We start from the raw sequence: 18,447 nt of genomic DNA, 5'->3' as shown, positions 1-18,447 counted from the left end.
ACCCATGATAGAGGGTGTCTACTTCCACCAGTCCCTAGCAGACGAATGTCTAACTTCATCTTCAGTGTTTTCAGGGACTATATCCCCCAGCAGCCCATTCTATTATTGGGCAGTTATTTTTATCAGAAAATTCTTCTGTTTATTTAGCCAAAATCCGCTTTCCTGGAACAACCTCCACCCACTTGGTCCTGCTCTCTGAAACTTTTCCAAACAACTTCAGGCAATCTTCTATATAACACTTCTTTAGATAATTGAAGATGATCCCTATGTCTCACAGGCTCAACCTCAAATTCATTTGTGCTACACATCTTCTTCTAATCTCAGTATATTCCCAGCCTCCAGTACACAAAATTCCTCTTTTGCTCCCTTGGGATTCTTTCATTCATCCATTCATTTTAGAATTCAATTCTTGCTCCTTCACTGAGGATGTGTTCTTAAACAAGCAAAGAAACAAACCTGTGGAGTCACTTACCAGCATGTTCAAGCAAGTTGACAAAATTCAGATGAGATAAACACCACACTAATGACCAAACGACAATACCAATAACAATTCAGAAGAGTTAGAGAGAAAAAGACAGCCCAAAGACATGGGAAGAGGAGGCTGAGAAACAAAATGAAGTTGGGGATTGAGACGAGAAAAAAGTTCTCAGAGAAGTGGAGTTTTACTCTGAGGAATTATACTTCCTACCATTTCAGAGAAGAAACCAATTATTTTGAAATTTTTAGGAAGAAGCTAATTTGTGCTTGTCACCCTCAGAATAGAGGACAAAAAAGTAAAACATAAATTCTAAGTGGAACTCCTGAGATTGTAAATAAAGGTAGATAGATTATTAACTACAGGGGGAAGAAAGCTAATACATTGCGTTTTTTTGGTTTTTTTTTTTTCTTCTCTAAAGTGGTTTCCGTCTATAAAATGTAACAGAATGTGCAATCCATCCATACAATGAAATAATATTCTGCCATAAAAAGGAATGAAGTACTGATCCATGCTACGGCATTGATGAACCCTGAAACATTATGCTAAGTGAACAAAGCCAGTCATAAAGGACCACATACTGTATGATTCCATTCATATGAAATGTCTAGAATAGGGAAATCTATAGTGACAGGAAGCAGGTTAGTGGTCACTTAGGGTTACGTGGGATGAGGAGGAGTAACAGGGTTTCTTTCGGAGGAAATGAAAATGTTCTCAAATTGACTAGCTCATTTCCAAGGATACTAAAGCATGTTGTTCGTGTTCAGAATATTCAGAGTCTACCACATTCCTGATTCAACCCCTATGCCTTGAGTACCTTTAACACCAACATTCAACAAACCCTGAATTCAAACTGAGTGCTCACTACATGCTAGGTCCTATGCTGGGCACTCGGGTCAACAAGGGAGACAGTGACCCTGCCCTGGGCTCTCAAAGATTCTTCTTTTCCTGTGCAGAGTCTGACAAAACCCACTACCAGCCCCCACTTCAGAGTGTCAATGTGAATCCCACTGGCTTTGGCCAAGCCCTTTCCTCCCTTTCAGGCTGAGGTAAACTGAGGTCGTTGGTGTATGTATGTTCACAGAACAATGAGATCTAATTTGCCTCCTAAATACCTGTTTAAAGATAAGGACAGAAGGAAAAAACGAACTGAAAGGAAGCAGATGTGGATTTTATGATGTAACTTTACAACCTCAACTGAGGGTCTTGGGTTCCCACAAGTGCCCTCCCTGAGTGAGTCAGTGCAGCTGGCTGAGGTCCTCCCTTTGCTCCTCCTGGGCTCTCTCCCCAGCCCCTGTCCTTTCCATTATTTACTACTCAGCTTGTCACTGTGCACACTCACTTCTCCCTACACTGTGAGTGATCATCCTGATTCATGGGACACTTTGGGAAAATTTCAGATCCAAGTGTTGGGAGCTGAGTGATGGTTGGATTGCCTCAAAGATGCAGAAGACATATTAAATAGTTCATTTTCACCTTGAGGCTGATGCCAGCTGAATTAGTCTCCTGACTTCTGAGAACAGCTCAAAGACAAGTGGTGCAGTGTTCACTTCTCAAATACTGAAAAGATAGTAGCAATTTGATTACTTATCATTTGTGTTTAGGGAGCCCAATATCTGTAAGAATTAAGGCTCACTGTTCTTATGCAAAAATCAAAGCTACTTTCACCAAGAAATGTGCCAAAGAGCCAGTGAGGCACAGAGTAGGTGGAGAGAGTAACACCTAGAGCATGACTCTACGTGAGACAGCAGCACCCGGAAAAGCTGGTTAAAGACAAGTTAAGAGGACACCAATCACCAAGAAAATGTCTCTATTGTAAACGAAGGTATCAGAATGTGAAAATACTGGTGTTGGGCTGGCCAGTTAGCTCTGCTGGTCAGAGCATAGCCTTGTATTAATAAGGTCATGGGTTCAGATCCCTGTACTGGCCAGACACCAAAAAGAAAAGAAAGGAAAAGAAAACAGTGGCGTTACCATACCTGCTTAGCAAGGCAGAGTTTGTTTACAGAAGATCTCTTACTCCTGAATCTATACACATGGAGAAGCTGCCAAGGCGCCAGGAGCCAAAGGAAGCCCAAGGGAATCCACACCAGAACAGTTTGCTCAAAACAAAGGGGCAGGTCTGCCTCCGGGCTATCCAGAAATGATGAATTCTGGGGGACCAAAAGGGAAGGATTGTTGGATACACACATTTTGGAAGACAGAAAACCATCCCTGAGCACACCCCAACCATTTCCAAACAATTTTAACTCAACTCCATATCCATGTCCAGCCTTCCCCTTTAACTGCTTGTATTTTCATATTCATTCGCATTGATACAAATTCACCAGTTAATGACATTTACTGACTTTTCTTGCCCACCCAACCTCTGAAAACCTATCTTCCTGCAATTCTTACTAAATTTCTTTACCAGCTATTCTGAGTAAACTTCATCACTGCATTTGTCAAGTTGTAGGCCAGCAGTACCACCAACAGGGTTCCCATGGATCCACATATGACCGAGGACCCACAACAGCTGAAAAAAAGGAGCCACTCAGAGGCCAGTGAGTCATCGCAAGGGACCGGAGCATGGTCTGTTCCATGGAAAGTGTTTGCAGCATGGACAGTTGGGGAGACAGGCCTACCAGGGGAACAATGGGACACAAGGAGGGCTGATCTGCCCCCAGTCAGTGCAGGACCACTCAGAGGAGACTGGTCAGGAATACAGCATTGCATGGAGTGCAGTTTGATGAAAAGACTCAGGCCCAGACCAGTGTTTCTATACAACCCAAGTGTGCCAGATTTCACCAGATCCAGAAGTACCTATAAAGTCAACCATTAAAACCTGGGCTGCACAAAGAGCCTTCCCTAGGGAATCAGCAGCAAAGCAGCAATTTAGCTCAACCACACAGCTCAAGTACTGGTCCCCACAGTAAGTTCCCCATTTTAGAAGTAAGCAAAGGACAACAAATTAGTTCCAGAGCAGAGTTTAAGTGGTGGGAACAGCAAATAATCCAACACAGAACTGAAAGAAAAAATAAAGTACCCACAGCCAGAGACAAAGTTTGATATTAATTTGTAAAGATCTCATTTCACCAAAGAACACCTATAACACCTAGAAGGACCTTAAGCCCCTGCGCTACCAAGCCAGAAAGTAGAGAGGGCCGGGGACCTCAGTCATGTCCTCCGACACCCACAACCAGTCCTGAGGATGGGGGCCAGGGCCTTGGCCACACACCCCTCCCTAATAAGTGCAACCACCCCAGCGACAACCACTGAGCCACCACAGGAAATGCCTCGGGCTCTCCTGAGCTGGGGTGACAGGACAGGGGTGCGGGGGTAGCCAAGGGCCTTGTCCACACCCCACCCTGCACGAGCAACCAGCCCAGCAATGACCACCAAGCCGCCACAGGAGGCACCCCAGGCTCTCAGCAAGCCTTGGTAAGAAGGGCCCCAGGTTCCTGAGCTGGGGTGGTGGGGGGTGAGGGCTATTGCCACACCCCCTTGACATCTGCACCCAGCCCTGCAATAACCAAGCCACCAATGGAGGCCCACCGGTCTCCCCTGTGGGAATGTAGGGGGTGCAACAGGCCTCAATCCCACCCCTCCTCCTTCCTCCTTCTTCCATCCCATTTCCTTCCCCTTTCCCCTCTGCCTCCCAACTGTTCCACAACAACATTGTAGAATGTAAAAAATAATATTAATAACATTAAAAAAAACCAAAATGGTGAGGGTAAATGTAATTTCTCACCCAAAAAGTAGAGTTGCAGAACTTTTCCAGCATGATTACTGGAGCACTTCTGGAAGGAAGACTCTCTTCGATGACTGTGTTGTTTCTTTATTCTTTTCCTTGGAGAAGGTAGAAGGTGAGAAGCAGTGTGTTATCTCCCATCCTGATGTTCTGATGTTACAACTAAAGGCAAACCTCCTGACCTTTCCTCCCAACAATTTAATGGTTAATCTTTCCTGGATGCATTTATACATCATCCCAGTAGATAGACATGTGACTGAAAAGCCCCAGGACAGGTAGACTCGCCTGTTCCCAAAGAACCAGAAGCCTCTGTAGGCATGGCCATACATAAAAGGGACCCCTGAAAGATGTCAGCAGAGCTGGGAGACAAATCAGGAGGAGCCTTTCATTCTCCTGAAGACACATGACCTCCAAAGGGCAGCATCAGTGGAGGGGCATGCACCCCTAAACATGCAGTTTCACTTCTGTTTTAAGGCCTTACAGTTTACAGAAATGTGAAATATCCTACTCCTCTGGATTTTGAATGAAGAATTTAGAACTTAAAACATCGTTAAAATAATGTAAACTTTATTCGAAAAAGTCAGGTTATAAAATAGCATACCCATTGTGAATATAGTGGACTTCGAAAAGCTCATGGAAAAATGGAACTAAAAGATGAAAATAAAAAATATTAACTTTATTTCTCAATGTAAGCTCCACCTATTTATTTATTTATTTATCCACATAAGCTCAAGACACATTTGTAAGCAATGGTACCATCCTTTAGTCCATCCTTAAAGAACCACGGGAATTTAACCATGTCAATGCAGTGTTATTGTTGGGTTTTTTAAAATTTTAATAATTTATCTGTACACATTTGTGAGGTACTGTGTGCTTTTTCAATATGCACATATACTTTACATTGATTCGCTTCGGGTGGAGAGCATAGCTTTGTTACTTCTTCCCCTCCCCACTTCCCTCCCTCCCCTTCCGACCTCTGGTAACCATTATTCTATTGGATATTTCTGTGAGAACCACTTTTTTTTAGCTTCCACATACGCGTGAGATCATGTGGTATTTGTCTTTCCATGCCAGGCTTACTTCACTTAACATGATGTCTCCAGTTCCATCCATGTTGCTGCAAATGATGGGACTTCTTTTTTTATATACAGCTAAATAGTATTCCGTTGTGTATATACACCACAGTTTTTTTATTCATCTTCAGTTGATGGGCATTTAGGTTGATTCCATCTCTTGGCTATTGTGAATAGTGTTGCAATGAACATGGGAGTGCAGGTGTCTCTTTGATATTCATTTCCTTTGGGTATATGACCAGTAGTGGGATTGCTGGGTCATAGGGTAGTTCAATTTTTAGTTCTCTGAGGAAACTTCAAACTTTCCCACAATGTGTACCAATTTATATTCCCACCAACAATGTAGGAGAGTTCCCTTTTCTCCACATCCTCGCCAGCGTTTATTATTTCTTGTCTTTCTGATAGTAACCATTCTAACTGGGGTAAGATGATATCTAATTGTGGTTTTAATTTGCATTTCCCTGATGATTACTGATGTTGAACAGTTTTTCATGTACTTGTTGTCCATTGGTATATCTTCTTTTGAGAAATGTCTGCTCAGGTCCTTTGCCCATTTTTTAACTGGGTTATTTGGTTGTTTTCTGTTTTTTGTTTTGCTGTTGAGTTGTTTGTATTGCTTGCATATTCTGGATATTCGCCCCTTGTCTCAAGTATAGTTTGCAAGCACTTTCTCCCATTCTATAGGTTGTCTCTTCGCTTTGTTGATTGTGTCCTTTGTTGTAAGAAAAGTTTTTTAGTGAGAAAAGTTTTTAGTTTGATGTAGTACCATTCGTCTATTTTTGCTTCTCCACTGAGACAATGCTCCTGCTCATCAAACAAGGGCAATTTTGCAAGAGTTCCTGTGGGAAATCGTGAAGCATCCACCTTGCAGTCTTGACTTGGCTCCTTCTGACTTCTCTTTATTTCCTAATCTTAAAAAGTCTTTAAAGGTCACCCATTTTTCTTCAGTTAATAATGTAGAAAAGACTGCATTCACATGGTTAAATTGCCAGGACTCTCAGTCTAAAGGATGGACTAAATGGCTGATGTCATCACTTACCAAAATGTTTTGAACTTGATGGAGCTTCTGTTGAGAAAGTTTGTATTTTTTTTTTTCCTTTTTTGTCTCTTTTTTCATGTCCGGCAACGGGATCGCAACCCTCAGTGTTGCACCCGCACCTCGCTCAGCCAGTGAGCGGGAACCGGTCTGTATGTGGGATCAGAACCCTCAGCGGGAGCGCCGCCACGCTCCCAAGCGGCGCACTGTAGCAGTGCGCCACCGGGCCGGCCCAAGTTTGTATTTTTTATTTTTATTTTTTAATTCCCCTTTTCCACGAACTTTCTGAAGTCCATTAAATTCATGGACTTATATATATTTGTATATATTTTATGCATTTATGCAACAAAATGTTAACTTTAGCTGGTGGAATTATGGGTGATTTTTATTTTCCTTTTTCTTTCTCTGTATTTTCTAATTTTTCCATAATTATCAGGTATTACTTACATAATAATATTTTAAAGCAAATTTTCATGGTAGTAAAACACGCATAACATAAAAATTACCATCTTAATCATTTTTAAGTATATAATTCAGTATTGTTAAGTGTATTCATATTGTTATGCAACCAGTCCAGAACTTTTTCATCTCACAAAACTAAAACACTACGCCTATTGAACCTCAAATCCCCATTCCCCCTCCCTCCAGTAAAGCAAATGTTATTTTAATATAGGGCATCCTAAATTAACAGCAGCCAGACATGCCTGCCAACATTAATGTGTAAACACCATCATTTGGAGTATCATGCAGAACTATTTTGGTCATCAACACAAATGCAAATATACCTCTGAAATTGTATGGCAGAACTCAATTTTAAGGCCTTATTTAGGTAATCTAGAATATATTAATTTTGCTAATATTGTCCTCAAAATGCCCTCCCTCCCCCAAATATAATTCCTGTAAGAAACTCAAGGGCATCAGAGAATACAGGAAAAAACCTGTTTAACACAGTACTTCTTTTCAAGGCTCTCCTAATAATATTAATTAGAACAATGTCTTAGAAATGCTAAATTAGAGTCCAGATAAACAAAGTGTAATTGAATGTTAAGAAGTGATTTACAGTTGGCCGGTTAGCTCAGTTGGTTAGAGTGCAGTGTCATAAAACCAAAGTCAAGATTTTGGATCAACTTACTGGCCAGCCACCAAAATAAATAAATAAATAAAATAACAAAACCAGAAGCCCCCTCAAAAAAGAAGTGATCTAGAAGGACAGAGCTTAAGTAATTTTGGAAAATGTCAGGAAATAGAGTATTCTGGCCAACCCTAACAAACCACACTTATAGAAAACATTACCCTAGTACACACTCATATTCAGTACCATATTAGAAGGATAGAATGGGAGCATCTATAGAAACAAGACTTGTTAATTTTCAGTTTTCATTCCTCATATCGAGATGTGGAAAACACCAAACCCAATATAGGAAATCCAACTTTGGGTTTCAGGTGGGTGAAATGCATCTGTAAATTCATTACTTCTTTGTTCTGCAGGTATATACAGACTGTATCTACACACATTAATTAACAAGAAAGTAACATATACTTTAATGTATACATACGTACATATTTTAATGTATCCTTTAATGCTAAGTCTAAGGTTAACCAACATGTGTTTTGGTTACTTTAAAATCATAAATGATAAAAATCTTTGCCACTATCACCAGTGCATCTGTCCTAGATTATTAACATCTGAAAGGCTTACACATTTATTAGGACAGTTATTCAGTTATTTTCATATGAGATAATTTTTTGTGTGTGTGTGTTTGTGTGGACATAAGTTTTATTTCACTGGGGGTATTTTCCAAGGAGTAGAATGACAGTTTATAAGATTTAAACTTTTGAGAAAATGCCAAACTCTTCCAAAATGGCTGCACTATGTTACAGCAACACATTTAGTGTACAAGGGCTCGAATTTCTCCACATCTTCACCACATTTTTTATTGTCTCTTGGTTTTTGGTGTTTTTGTTTTAGCTATCTTAGTGGATGTGAGGTGGCCTATCATGGTTTTCGTTTGCATTTCCCTAATGAATAATGATGTTGAGCATCTTTTCATGTGCTCATTGACCATTTGTACATCTTTGAAGAAAGGTCTATATCAATCTTTTTATAAACACGGTTCATTTCTGAACTCTCAATTTTATTCATTAATCTATATGTCTGTTTATAGAGTTTGGATGTGCTGTCTCCCCAAAACTCATGTGGAAATCTGATCCCCAATGTGGCAGTGTTGGGAGCTGTTTGAGTCATTGGGGTGTGTATTAGTCAGGGTTCTCTAGAGAGACAGAATCAATAGGATACATTATAAGCATGAGAGGGATTTTTCAGGGACATTAGCTCACATGACTATGAAGAAAAGTTCCACGATAGGCCGTCTATAAACTGGATGCCAGTAGTGTGGCTCAGTCCAAGTCCAAAGGCCTCAAAACCAGGGAAGCTGATGGTGTCCTTGGTATAAGTTCTGGAACCCAAAAGCTGAAGAGTCTCAAGCTCTGATGTTCACGGACATTAGAGAAGACTGTATTACAACTCCAGCAGCTCAAGAGAGAGAGCTTCACTTCTTTCCTCTGTCTTTTGTTCTCTCCAAACCCCCAGCGGATTGGATGGTTCCCACCCACATTGAGGGTGGGTCTCTCCCACCCAATCCACTCAGACTGTCATACTAATCTCTGCTAGAAACATCCTCACAGACACACCTAAAAAGATTGCTTTACCACATTTCTCAGCATTCCTTCATGTAACCAAGTTGACACCTAGAATTAACCTTCACAGGGTGGATCCCTCATGAATGGATTAATGCTCTCCCTGGAGGGTGGGGGTCATGAGTGAGTTCTCCCTCTATTAGTTCTAGCCAGAGCTTGCTGTTTAATAGGAGCCTGGCACCTCCCCACATCCCCTTGCCTCCTCTCACCATGTGATCTGCTTGTACCTGCCGGCTGCCTGCCACTTTCCATGAGTAGAAGCAGACTGAGGCTCACACCAGATGCAACTGTCTCAGAATCATGAGCCAAATAAACCTCTTTTCTTTATAAATTACCCACTTTCAGGTATTCCATTATAAGCAACATAAAAAAGGACGAATACACTATCATTATAATAGTACCACATTGTCTTGTTTACAGTAGCTTTGTAGTTAAGTTTTGAATTTGGGAAGTGTGAGTCCTCCAAGTTTGTTCTTTTTCAAGACTGTTTTGGTTATTTGGGGTCCCTATGATTTCAAATGAATCTTAAGATACACCCATCAAATTCTGAAAAAAAAAAAAAGCAGCTGGGATTGTGTTGAATCTGTAGAAAAATCAGGAGTATTGCTGTCTTAAAAATATTAAGTATTACAATCCATGAATGTGAAATGCCTTTCCATTTATTCAGGTCTTCTTTTATTTCTTTCAACAATGTTTTGTAATTTTCAGGGTACAAGTCTTGCACTTCTTTTGTTAATTTTATTCCAAATTTTTTTACTACTTATGATGTCACTATTTATGCATTTTTTAAAATTTCATTTTCAGATTATTCATTGCTAATATGCAAAAACATAGTTGATTTTTGTATAGCGATCTTTTAATCTGCAACCTTAGTGAACTCATTTATTAGTTCTAAATTCTTTGCTATGGATTCCTTAGGATTTTGTATATAAAATCATTTCATCTATAAATAGGCATAGTTTTCCTTCTTTAAAATTTGGACGACTTTTAATTCTTTTTTTTTTTTTATTGTAACATAGGTGATTGTACATATCATAGGGTACAGAGTTGAATATCAATACCTGTGTGTAATATGTGATGCTCATATCAGGATAATTAGTATATTCAACATTACACAGTGTAATAATTTTTTGCAGCCCTTTACCATCTCTCCCTTACACTCCCACCCTCTTTCCCGTCTCTGATAACTCCAGTTCTGTTCTGTCCTTTTGAAAGGTCAACATATTATTGTGATTATTATATCTTTCCTTTTTTTTAAAAATTTATTTGTTTATTTTTTAGCTCCCACTTATGAGAACATGTGGTATTTCTCTTTCTGTGCCTGGCTTACCCCACTTAATATAGTTTTCTGTAAGTTCATCCACATTGCTGCAAATGGCAGTATTTCATTCTTTTTTATGGCAGAGTAGTATTCCATTGTGTAAATATACCACATTTTCCTTATCCAGTCATCCAACAGTGGATGGCATTCAGGTTGGTTTCAACTCTTGGCTACTGTAAATAGAGCTGCAATAAACATGGGAGTTCAGGTATCCCTTTGAAATAATGATTTCTATTCCTTTGGGTGTATACCCATCAGTGGAATTTCTGGATCATATGGCAGGTCTATCTGTAGTTGTTTGAGGAAACTCCATACCATTTTCCATAATGGCTGCATCAATTTGCTGTCCCACAAACAGTGTAGGAGGGTTCCCCTTTCTCTGCACCCTTGCCAGCATTTGTTATTCTCTGTCTTTTTGATATTAGCCAGTCTTCTGGGGTGAGATGATATCACAATGTGGACTTGATTCGCATTTCCCTGATGCTGAATGATGTTCAGCATTTTTTCATGTGTCTGTTGGCCATTTGTATGTCTTCCCTTGAGAAATAAATACCTATTCAGCTCCTTTGCCCATTTTTAAGTTGGGTTATTTGTTATTTTACTGTTAAGTTGTTAGAGTTCCTTGTATATTCTGGATATTAATCCATAGTCAGTGGCATAGTTTGCAAATATTTTCTTCCACTCTATAAGTTGTCTTTTCACTCTGTGAATTGTTTCTTTTGCTGTGCAGAAGCTTTTTAGTTTGATGTAATCCCATTTGTTTATTTTTCCTTTTGCTGCCTGTGCTTTGGGAGTCATATTCACAAAGTCTTTGCCAAGTCCTACTTCCTGAAGTGTTTCCCCTATGTTTTCTTTTAGAAGTTTTATAGCTTCAGGCCTCATATTTAAGTCTTTAATCTATTTTGAGTTGATTTTGGTATATGACAAGAGGCACGGGGTCTAGTTTCATCTATTTATGGATGTCCAGTTTGACCCGTACCATTTATTGAAGAGGCAGTCTTTTCCCCGATGTATGTTTTTGGTGTTTTTGTTGAAGATCAGTTGGTTTTAAGTATATGAATTGATTTCTGGGTTCTCTGTTCTGTTCTATTGATCCAAGTGTCTGTTTTTATGCCAATACCATGCCATCTTGGTTACTATAGCTTTGTAGTATAATTTGGAGTCAGGCAGTGTTACGCCTCTGGGTTTATTGTTTTGCTCAAGATTGCTTTGGCTATTTGGGGTCTTTTGTTGTTCCATATGAATGTTAGGATTGTTTTTTCTATTTCTGTGAAAAATATCATTGGTATTTTGATGGGGATTGCATTGAATCTGTAGATTGCTTTGGGTAGTATGGACATTTTCACAATGTTAATTCTTCCAATCCAAGAGCATGGAATGTCTTTTTCATCTTTTCTTGTCCTCTTTAATTTCCTTCCACAGTGATTTGTAGTTTTTGTTGTAGAGATCTTTCACCTACTTGTTAAATCAATTCCTAGGTTTTTTTTTTTTTTTTTTTTTTTTTTTGGTGACTATTGTAAATGGGCTAGCGTTTTTGATTTCTTTATCTGCTAATTCATTGTTGGAATACTGATTTTTGTGTGTTGATTTTGAATCCTGCAAATTTACTGAAATCATTTATCAACTCTAAGAGTTTTTTTGTAGAGTCTTTAGGTTTTTCCATGTAAGGATCACATCATCTGCAAAAATGGAAATTTCGACTTTATCTTTTCCAATCTGGCTACCCTTTATTTCTTTCTCTTGCATGATTGCTCTGGCTAGTACTTCTATTACTATGTTAAATAGGAGTACTGAGAATGGGCATCCTTGTCTTGTTCCTGTTCCAGATGATGGTGGTGGTGGGTTTGTTGTGTATGGTTTTCATTGTGTTGAGATATTTTCCTTCTGTACCTAATTTGTTGAGAGTCTTTATCACAAAGAGATATTGGATTTTGTCAAATGCTTTTCAGTTTCTATTGAGATAATCATATACATTTTTTTCCTTGATTTTGTTGAGGCAGTGTATCACATTTATTGACTTGTGTATGTTGAACCATTCTTGGTTCAACCCAAAATACAATTAGTTGGGGACTTGAACATCTGCCCAATGTTGAGAGAGGGGTGTTCAGGTCCCCAACTATTATTATATAATTAGGTATATCTCTTTTCTTAGGTCTAATAATGTTTGCTTTATATATCTGGGTGCTCTGATGTTGGCTGCATTTACATTTATTATTATGTCTTTTTGCTGGATAGATCCCTTTATCATTATTATCTTTGCCTCATTTTATATTTTTTTTTCAAGTCTACTTTATCCAATATAAGAATAACTACTCTTGCTTGATTTTTATTTCCATTTGCATGGTACATCTTTTTCTATCCCTTCACTCTTAGTATGTGTGTGTCTATACAGGTGAGGTTTATCTCTTGTAGACAGCCTATTGTTGGGTCTAGTTTTTTAATCCAATCAGCCAGTCTGTGTCTTTTGAGTGGGGAATTTAATCCATTTACATTTAGGGTTGTTACTCAAAAGTATTGTCCTACTTCTGCAATAATTTCATTTGGATGTTTTTAAAATTTTTTGTTTCTTTCTGTTTCAATTTTCATTTGGATTTTTTTTTTTTAATTTTGTTTCTTTCTTTTCCTTTTATTGTTTTTCTTTAGTGTTTGTTGGGTTTTGGAGGTAGTAAGAAACAGTTTCTTTCTCTTTCTCACTTGCATTTTTGTTCTACCAGTGAATTTTGTTCTTTCTTGTGTATCATGATTGTGATTATTGTTTTTTGGATTCCAGATGCAGGACTCCCTTGAGGACTTCTTGAACGGCTGGTTGTGTGGTGGCGAACTCTTGTAGTTATTGTTTGTCTGGGTAATACACTATTCCTCCTCCATTTCTGAAGGATAGCCTTGCTTAGTATAGTATTCCTGGCTGGCAGTTTTTTTCTTTTCCTGTTTTGAATATATCATCCCATTCTCTTCTGAAATGTAGAATTTCTGTTGAGACGTTTGCTGTTAGTCTGATTGGGACTCCCTTATAGGTGACTTGATGCTTTTCTCATACTGTTTTTTGGATTCGCTCTTTGTCTTTGAGTTTTGCCAGTCTGACTATAATGTGCCTCAGAGAGGGCCTTTTTGGATTGAATCTATTTGGGTATCTTTGAGCCTCTTGGATCTGAGGGTCTGTGTCTCTCTCTATGCCTGGGAAAATGTCTGCTCTTTTTTCACTGAATATGTTCTCAAAGCATTTCCTTTCTCTTCCCCTTCAGGAATATCCACGATTCAGATATGTGCAATTATGGTTGTCTGCTTTCTCTCTTAGATTTTCTTCATTTTTTAAAATCATTTTTTTTTTGTCTGCCTGAGTTATTTTGAAGAGACTATCTTCAGGATCTGAAATTCTTTCTTCTGTTGGCTCTAGCCTGCTGCTTAAACTCTCAGTTGTGTTTTTTATTTCATTGAATGACTCCTTCACTTCCATGAGTTCTGATACATTCTTTTTTAAAGAATTAATCTCCTTGTAAATTTCCTCCTTCATATCCTGGACAGTTTTGCTCAGTTCATTGTGTCGTCTAACTGTGTCTTGTATCTCATTGAATTTCCTTTTTACTTGAAATTCCTTTTCAGTCATTTCCAGGGTTTCTTGCTCTATGGGGTCTAGTTCTTTTTTTTTTTTTTTTCCTTTTTGTCCTTTTTACTGACCGGTAACAGGATCGCAACCCTCGGTGTTGCGCCCGCACCGGGGACCGGCAACGGGATCGCAACCCTCGGTGCTGTGCCCGCACTGCGCTCAGCCAGTGAGCAGGAATCGGTCTCCACATGGGATCTGAACCCTTGGCGGAAGCAAGCGGTGCACTCTCCAGTGCGCCACCGGGCCGGCCCGGGGTCTAGTTCTTAAAAGTTATTGTATTCCTTTTGTGACTCTTATTTTCTTGGGTTTTTTGGTGGGTTTTTTTTTTTATTTCTAGTATCTCTATATCGACATGTGGTCATCTCATAGAGCAGTTTCTTCTTCTATTACTCTCCTTCCCTGGCCTCTACTGGTGACCTTCCTTGTGTCTGTTCAGTTGAGTAGTTGGTAGTCTGCCTGCACAGTGGCAGTGGCTGCTGCTATGGTAGTAGGCTGCCCTTGTGCTGGTGGTGGTTGCGGCAGTGGCTTAGGTGGGCTACCCACATGGCAGTGGTGGCTCCAGCAGTGGCGGGCTGCTTGCATGACTGTGGTGGCTGCCTGGAAGCGCTAGTCATGGCAGCAACTGCAGCAGTGGCAGTTGCAGCAGCCACCCACTTGGCTGCAGTGTCCACAGTTGCAGCCTGCACAGCTATAGTGTCCACAGCAGCTGTGGGATTAAATTGCAGTGGTGGCGGCAGCCACAGCTGCCTCCTGTGTCTGCAGTGTCCTCAGCAGAAGTGGGGTTACCTCCGGGGGGCAGCAGCAGTGCTGGTGGCTGCATCTGCCTCCCTCGCATCTGTTGTGTCCTTGGCAGCAGCAGGCTTACCTTGAGCTGGCAGTAGTGGCAACAGTAGCTGCAACTCCCCCCCTCGTATCTGCAGTGTCTTTGGCAGCAGCAGGGTTAACTTGTTGCAGTGGCAATGGTGGCAACAGTTACAGTTGCCTCTTGCTCATCTCTGCAGTCTAATGCTGCAGTGACAGGTCACCTGCAGGGCTGCTGCTCTGCAGGGAACTGCTCTGTGATGGGTGACAGTTCTGGGAGTGGACAATGGCTCTAGTGGTATACGTATATATACAGTGGAATATTGTTCAGCCTTAATAAAGAAGTAAATCTTGCCATCTGTGACAACATGAGTGAACCTGGAGAACATTATACTAAATGAAATAAGCCAGAAACAGAAAGACAAATACTATATGACCTCACGTATATGTGGAATCTAAAGTAGTAAAACTCACAGAAGCAGAGAATAGAATGGTAGTTACCAGGGGATGGGGGAAGGAAGTCATGGGGAGATGTTAGTTAAGGAGTACAAAGCTTCAGTTATGTAAGATAAATAAGTTCTGGAGATTTAATGTACAGAATAGTCACTCTAGATAACAATACTGTACTGTACACTTGAAATTTGCTAAGAGGGTAGATACTAAGTGTACTTACCAAACAGGCACACACATGCGCGCACGTACGAACATAACTATTTGAGACGGTGGATATGTTAATTATCTTGATTGCGGTAAAATAAAGATATCCTCACACAGACAAAACCTAAGTGAATTTGTTTCCAGTAGACCCATACTGTAAGAAATTCTTTAACAAGTTCTTCAGGCCAAAGGGAAAAGATGCCAGAAAGAACCCTCAATTATCAGGAAGGAATGAAGAGCACAAGAATGGGGAATATAAAAGACCTATTTTAAGTTCTTTTTTACATATATTCCATATTTAATAAATTGTGTGCATGTGTGTGTGTGTGTGTGAGTGTGTGTGTGTGTATTTCTTTTCAAGATCATTAGCCATTTAAAGCAAAAATAATAACAATGTCTTACAGGATATATAACACATGTAGAAGTAAAATATAACACAAAAGCACAAAAGTTAGAGGGAATAGTTATACTATCACACTGTTGTTTAAGGTTACAACATTGTTACATTGTTCTTGAAACAATATAACATGTCTTCTTTGAGATATAGTTTGTTCCAATGTGTACAATTGTCAAAACTCTTTAAACAGAACACCTAAAATCTTTGCTTTTGTGTATGTTAACTAACATCAAACATGTTTTTAAATAGTATGATTGAGATTGGATTTACAGGGACATAGGCTTCATCACACTTCAGGAGTCACTGCTGTTTTGAATAGATAATCTCATGGGTCACCTTACTAAGGAAGCAGTTCCACAGACTCCCATTGAAATTAGCAAAGCTGGAAACCTTGGGGTTTTATGGTGGTTAGGGGGTGGCATGGGAGTGCAGGTCCCTCCAAGCACAGGTAGGGGGTTACATGGTTTGAATTTCCCACTGGTGCTAAAGGAGGGAGCACCCAGAATGTTTTATCAGCCTGTCAAAATGTGGGACAGAAGGAGAAAATGGAGTTGGGAGGCTTGAAATCTGCCAGCAGTCAAACATCAAAATGGGATACTTTATTACACTACCATGCCTACCATACCCTTAAGTTCATAGTTGTGAAATTTTAAAGAGATTACATGTTGTCGTTGGGACTCACAGAACTATACTCTAGAAAGGATGAATATACTGTACATAAATTGTATTTCAATAAATCTGACTTAAAAAGAGAGAGAGGGGATGTATGTAAAGAGTTCATGATAGTGATTGGCACATAGTAAGTGCTCAGTGTTTACTGCTGTCATTACTATTATTATTACTACAGCTGCTCTTTCTATGACTTTTGAATTGAGAATAGTACCATGAAGAGAAATAGGCCATATTTTGCCTACCTAGTCTCATGATATAATGTGTGACCTAATCTCACACTCTTCTTCATATTACATATGAAGAAACTGAGACACAGATACCGGTCCTATTTCGTCCCTTCTCCTTTAGATTTGTGCCTCTTCCTTTCCTTCTTACCCCACCCCCACCTTGCCTACATCGGTTAAGGGAAATAATGCAATTCTGGCTTAACTAAGGTGTATGAACCAGTGGAAAGACATTGGAGGACATTATACAGAGCCAACCTTCCTGCATGCTCTAAAGCCCAAACCTTAAGGCTTTTCATATAACTGAAATTTTCAAATAACTGAAATTGTTTTCCCTGATGACCCAGCCAGGCTGCTCAAGGGCAGACATTTCAGATGGGCTTCTTTGATGGCCTCAAGCTAATCAGTCTACCCAAGAAAAGAAATTCAAAACTTTCTGTTCCAAGATTGACTTTGCATTTTTCCTTTCCTCTGTCCTCTCTATAAATCCCATTTTGATCTTTGTTCATTTAAGACAGTCTTATGATTGCCTCCGTCATACACAAGTAAACTTGCTAGCAGATACCTAATTAGAAGTTTCAGAGTTAATTCTTGATGCTGTATTTCTGGAAGTTTTACCAAGATATTCCCACCTGAGTCCTACCATCAGAGACAAGAGAAATATGCAGCCTGAAGGTACACTTCGTTTCAACTTGGATCCCTTGAGTCTATAGCTCACCTCTCCTGGCTCTTCTAGTGAGTGGTATGGATAGTGATTGAGCATTTTGGCTCTCACAAGCCAAGTCACTTTTCATATTTGCATTTATGCAATTACTCTTCCCCTCTGGTGTCAATGATGTGAGACTTTCATTGTCTGACCGCTGGTGGTAATCTTGTGAGGTGGCATTCAACAGGGACCCATTCTGTGGCCTGTGGCAGATAACAGAAAATCTGGGTTTGTTAGCCTTGTTTATTTGTTTTTGTCTGTTTGTCATGAGAATTCTGGTATTTCTTAGCATTTATAATTGTAAGTTTGGGAAGTTGTTAATGTCATGTCTTTTTGGTCAGTGACAGAATACACTGTGTATATTTGTTTTGTATGTGTGCCACTATAGGTTCCTGTAATTCTACAGATCGGAGCCTTCTTCCTCCTTCAAAACCTCTAGCTTTTTTCCTATTTACCCAATAGCTGTAAATATCTGAAAAATATATTTTCCTATACCAGCAATGATAATTATATACAATAGGCCTCTATAAATAGAACTTTTTATTTTAATAAAGGACAATATCTAAAGAGAGCCTTAAAATATAAAAGAACAAAATCCCTAACACGAAAGGGTCAGCTTTCTTTGATTTGCATGCTAAAGCCTATAAATGGCACGTAATGGTAAATTCATGTGCCTTCAGGACTAAAGAGAGAAAAGAATATAAAATTAAAATTGAGGCAACTAAGGGCCAGCCCGTGGCTTACTCTGGAGAGTGCGGTGCTGATAACACCAAGGCCACAGGTTTGGATACTATATAGGGATGGCCAGTTAGCTCAATGGCTGAGCGTGGTGCTGACATCACCAAGCCAAGGGTTGAGATCCCCTTACCAGTCATCTTTTAAAAAAAAAAAAACACTGCAACAGAAGTCAAGAATGCTTTTGATAGGCTTTTTAGTAGATTGGATGTGCTGAAGAAAGAATCTCTGAGTTTGAAGTAGAAACGGCCAAAACTGGAAAGCAAAAATAAATTAGACTGAAAAAAAAAACCAGAATATGTGAGACAACTACAAAAGA

Source organism: Galeopterus variegatus, unplaced genomic scaffold (genome assembly GCF_000696425.1).
Source record: "Galeopterus variegatus unplaced genomic scaffold, G_variegatus-3.0.2 Scaffold753, whole genome shotgun sequence".
Classification (NCBI taxonomy): domain Eukaryota; kingdom Metazoa; phylum Chordata; class Mammalia; order Dermoptera; family Cynocephalidae; genus Galeopterus; species Galeopterus variegatus.
The sequence above is the reverse complement of the archived record's forward strand: the minus strand, read 5'-3'. Positions refer to the sequence as shown.